Raw genomic sequence first — 5,496 nt, 5'->3', positions numbered from 1 at the left:
CCAAAAGCGACAACTAAGAAAAGGAATGAAAAACCTAATAGCTGAACAAAATTCTTCCCACAATACAATATCTTGACCCTTATTCGTAACACAAGGAAACATTTTTACCAAAAGAACGCCCGGAAAAATAAAAAGGAACTCAGATCCCATATTTCCCCAAAGAGAATTGAGGAAAGAAAAAGTATAAAAAAAAACATAACAGCTATAGACAAATTCCCCAAAATTCTGTGTTCTCTTAATTAAACATAAAATGAAAAGCGGGGTTGTATATATAATATACGTCGATTGAGACGAAGAACAAGCGAGATCGGACCTTTGAGCGCAAAATTAGGTTCGGATTAAAGTTAGGGATAAACGAGAATCTACAGATTTTGAAAAATTGAAACTTAATTGAGAAGGGGAGCGTAAGAGAGTGGATAGCGCGGGAAGGATTCGAAGGAACGATTCTTTTATATGAGAAAGAGATGCGATGTTATATAGAGAGAAGATAGATTTGGGAACAAGAGAGAGAAAGTGCAAGAAGGTTTTGTTCGTTGGTGTGTGTTGGGGAAAGATCCGTAAAGGTGAAAGGGTAAAATTGCAAGACATCCCAAAACTTCAAACATTTAAAATTTAATATTTCAAACATTCAATTATCCAATACCACGTATCCTCAAAACATAACCAAAAACTTCAAACATTCAATAACATAATCAAAACCTTCAAACATTTAATTCCAATTTCCTTTAACCACTTGCATGATTGAAAAAAAAAAGGCGAGGCACAATCTCAAGATAATTGAATGGAATTCAAAGAAAAACAAAGAAAAAATCACAGAAATCACAAAATAATTGATGAAAGAAACAACAAGGTAAATGAAAATCACAGAAATCACTGTAGCTTACTTACCGGAAAGAAGAACGGCCAAAGACGAAGAACTATCTTGCTGGAGGCGGCGACTGCGACTGAGACGATTCTGCCTCTGACGATCTTGCTGGACGGGGACGAGGGTGGCGGAGACCGAGATACAGTGAGTGCGAGAGCCAGAGAGAAGTCAGAGATCGAGACCGAGAGAGAAGTCAGAGATCGGAGGTGAGAGAGCTTGAGGTTGAGGGAGAGAGCAACGAGAAAGAGACTCCAGAATTCCAGAGAAGAAAGACGTTGAGGACTGGGTGATCCGCAAAAGACTAGGGCATCAGATAGGGGGAGGGGGTGCCTTGCCCATGAAACGACGCCGTTTCGACTTTCGAAGAATATGTGCATGTATTTTCCTTGGGAAAAACAACCATTTGTACCGTGAACTTTACGAACACTAGCAAAAGTATCTATTAAAGAAGGAAACTAATGTTGTATCTATCAAAAATGAATTCCATACGGCATAAGCACCCAAATCCTAGGATTTGAATCCTCTAAAATTTGAATTTCACTTTAGAGAATAAAGTGTAATCTTCTATCCTTGAATAGTTTCTCTTTTATATTTATTCTTGGTCCCACTTATGAAATCAATGGTGAGAAATCACATTTTGCTCTCTAAAGTGAAATTCAAACTTTAGAGGATCCAAATCCAAATCCTAAATTTATGTTGACTTTTTAATAAAATTCCAAAATTACTCCACCATTATCTTCAACCCCTCTTCTCTTTTTTCCCAAATCTCAAACACCTCCATTGTCTAAAAACCTTAATCTCAATACCTAAAAACCTCAAATTACCATTTTCTTAACCCTAATCTCAATACCCCTTTCAGCAAATTTCAATCTTCTCTTTATTCTTTCTTGTCTTCATCAGATGCTGGAGGAGATAATGCAAAGATACATGAACAGAGTGATGATAAAGGTGCTTCAGGTGATGGTAATAACTCTTTACCCTATTCATCGTTGAAGGAGAATAATGGTGGAAAGAAAAGCTTGTTCTCTAGGAGTAAGCAATCACTTGATAGAGTTATTCGCCAAGCCGCTAGGATCGGTGGATTTCGCCATTAGAGGAGGAAGGATAATAATTCCGAAATGAATTCTGATTGTCTAAATGGTTCTGGATTGAATGGTGTTGAGATGAATCATCTTGCAACTGTGAAAGGGAAAGAATCAAAGTCTATGTCTTTGGTTGACATGCCGGAAAGAATCTTGTTGTTGTTTATGGCTGTGACAGTGGAGAAGGAGGAAGATGAGGCTGACGGTTGGTGACGGTGGGGGTGATGATGGTGTTGGTGAAGGAGGTGGTAAAATTGATGAAAAGAATAAAGAGAAGATTGAAATTTGCTGAAAGGGGTATTGAGATTAGGGTTAAGAAAATGGTAATTTAGGGTTTTTAGGTATTGAGATTAGGATTTTTAGGCAATGGAGGTGTTTGAGATTTGAAAAAGAAGAGAGGAAGGGTTAAAGATAATGGTGGGGTAATTTTGTAATTTTATTAAAAAGTCAATATAAATTTAGGATTTTGATACTTTTGTCGTACGGAATCCATCTTTGATGGATACAACATTAGTTTTCTTTTTTAATGGGTATTTTTGTCAGCGTTCGTAAAGTTCATGGGTATAAATGGTTGTTTTTCCATTTTCCTTATTTCCTTTGTCAAATTTGATATAATAGTTCGGTAATCAAACCGATCAAGCTACTGTGTCACTGAATTATTGATTCAATCGGTGAGTCAATATTTTAAAAATAATCAAGCTATTCTAAAATAATATGAAACAAAAATAATAAGTATTTTCAAGTTTAAGTTCCTCTTCACCAATTTCTTCAAACTCTTCCCCATCACTTAAATCATAAATAGGAGGCTTAGTAAAATCTACCTCATCATCAATTCCAAGTCCAATGGGGAAGGATTCCTCAAACTCAAAAGGATCATATGTTGATACGGAATCATCATAGATAGGGGAGCTTGGTGCTTGCCCCATTGATGGAGCAAAACCGTCGGTTAAGAATTTCTTATCGGTTAGAGGAATTAACTTCATTGCAAGTATAGTTCCTAACCAACAAGTATTGCTCGATCAATATTTTGATAAGAATTGGTTGTCATAAAGTCAACCCCAATATAATGTAACCGAGAGTATTGGTCTCGGGTCGTTCTCAAGAGAATGGGCAAACATGTGCATTAATATTGGTTAGAATTTCGGGGTTGGGAGTCATGAATAAGAAATTAAACTACTAAACTTATCCTGCAAGAAATCTTAAAGTGCAAGTAACTAACTAACTATGAAAGAACCAAGCAATTGAGATTTTTGGGTTTCAAATATGAATGATAAAAGGAACTCTTGGCTAGGCATGGGAATTGGGATTACCATCCTTGTCTAATAACCATATCTTGACAATTATGAGGAACCAAGCTCATTAAGTTTACCCTTATGCTTGAAGTAAGTATAATGTCCATCTCAATGCATTAGGTACGTCAAATAGGCCTGATCAACATCAATCGATAAGTCCCAACCTATCTACTAATTAGATTAGTAGTGGGTTAGCGTTGATGGGTGTCAAATTGATCATCACGGGTTCTCGAATCACCAACTCAGTTATATCCAATGACTCAAGTTTACCCAATTCCCTTAGCATAAGCCAAGAGTAAAGAAAACTACTCCATAATCAAAGGAAATATTTTATCAAACACATAACATGCATCAACTAAAGACATATTCAAATTACAAAGTAATTGAAAACTACAAGTACCCACTAACAATTATCAATAGAAAACAACTCAATTAACATTATCAATCATAGAGAACATCAATGTGCTACTAGAAATTCAAGATCCATGAAATTCATAAAGTGAGAAGACAAAAGGGAAATAACAATAAAACATAAAATTCAACACAAGATCTAAATAAAATTATAACTAGAGAATTCAAATTAAGTAATGAAAACCAAATTCAAAAGATCCAATTCAGAAATTCAATAAGGGAAGATCAAATCAAACCTGATCTAAAGATGAGCCAATGTTTCTCTCTCTAGAATACAAGAACCAAGAACTAGCTAAAATTGTATGTAAGTGTGTAATGAATGATAGTTTGAAGAACCTTGCCAAGTGGTGGAATCCTCTAGAAGGGGATGGACGGGTGTGGAATGTGCTCTATCAAGACCGTTGGGGACCCCCACCAAAGTTGTCATCTAATCCTTCATTTGAGTGGGTAAAACTCATAACTCTTAGCTTTATTATCCCATTTGAATTTGGTTTGCTTGAAACGGATGGCCAACTTAGGACGCTTTGAGGAATTAAGCGTAAGAGGAGGATGTTTAGTGGTTGGCGTTGTAAGTCTAGGCTCATTATGGTTGGAAGCTCAAAACTTAGGAGCATGGATTGGACTAGTGCTCAAATGGATGAGTCTAGGAGGATAGTTTGGTGCCTTCATGAGAATTCATCTTGCTCGCCACTCGGAGGGAATCACCATGATCAACTCAAAGACGGGTGTGAAAACAAAGTGTGGGATCCCAGATCACACAAGGAGGATCATCTTTGGGAGCCTATGGTTTGTGAAGAACTCCATCAAAGTTTGGAGTTATTAACTTTGAATGATGAAGCACAATGGAAGTCCAAGGATTGGTGGATGTTCAAGAATGGATTCAAGTACAAGCCACCTTGATGAAGAGCTCCCTGGTGCGCCCGAATTGCAACCAATACTTTCTGCAATCCGAGTACAACTAACCAGCAAGTGCACTAGGTCGTCCAAGTAATACCTTACGCGAGTAAGCGTCGATCCCACGGAGATTGTCGGCTTGAAGCAAGCTATGGTTATCCTATAAATCTTAGTCAGGCGGATTAAAATGGTTATGAGTTTTGATAATTAAAAGATAAACAAAACATAAAATAAAAATAAAAGATATTTATGTAATTCAGTGGTAGGAGTTTTAGATAAGCGTTTGGAGATGCATTGTTACTTCTGAATCTCTGCTTTCCTACTATCTTCATCCAATCATGCGTGCTTCCTTCCATGGCAAGCTGTATGTTGGTGGATCACTGTTGTCAATGGCTACCATCCGTCCTCTCAGTGAAAATGGTCCAAGTACGGCTACCGCACGGCTAATCATCTGTCGTATTCTCTCATCTCAGTGAAAATGGTCCAAGCACGGCTTTTGCACGGTTAATCATCTGTCGGTTCTCACTTGTGTCGGAATAGAACTTCTCTGTCCTTTTGCACACTGTTACTGCGCCCAACATTCGTGAGTTTGAAGCTCGTCACAGTCATCCTGGCCCCGATCCTACTCGAAATACCATAGACAAGGTTTAGACTTTCCGGATCTCAAGAATGCTGCCAATTGGTTCTAACCTTTACCACGAAGGTTCTAATCTCACAAATTCGAATGCTCTGTTGTCAGGATATGCAAGTCAAACTCGTGGATCAGAAACCCAAGAGATTATACTCCAGCTGTCGTCCAATGACTACGTTGAACATCATGTAGACCGCTTGTGGTTGTCAGGCACGCGGATCTTGGCTAAGCGAGTAATGAAGATAGTGGGTGATTGTCACGGGTCACCCCTTTATTCTGACTTGACTGAATTAAGTACGAGAGTATATCTTGGAGAAGAAA

General features: G+C 37.8%; 1 protein-coding gene across 1 annotated transcript in view; it reads right to left on the bottom strand.

Moving 5' to 3' along the window:
- The window catches only part of LOC107460062 (TATA-box-binding protein), a 5,674-nt gene extending 4,464 nt beyond the window's left edge, over positions 1-1,210 (bottom strand). Inside the window, exon 1 of the mRNA XM_016078384.3 lies at positions 889-1,210. The gene's annotated coding sequence lies outside the window, so the exon portion shown is untranslated. The remainder of the gene's footprint in view (positions 1-888) is intronic.
- Positions 1,211-5,496: the final 4,286 nt, after the last annotated feature.

The sequence above is a fragment of the Arachis duranensis genome, chromosome 8 (genome assembly GCF_000817695.3).
Source record: "Arachis duranensis cultivar V14167 chromosome 8, aradu.V14167.gnm2.J7QH, whole genome shotgun sequence".
Classification (NCBI taxonomy): Eukaryota; Viridiplantae; Streptophyta; class Magnoliopsida; order Fabales; family Fabaceae; genus Arachis; species Arachis duranensis.
The sequence above is the reverse complement of the archived record's forward strand: the minus strand, read 5'-3'. Positions and strand labels throughout refer to the sequence as shown.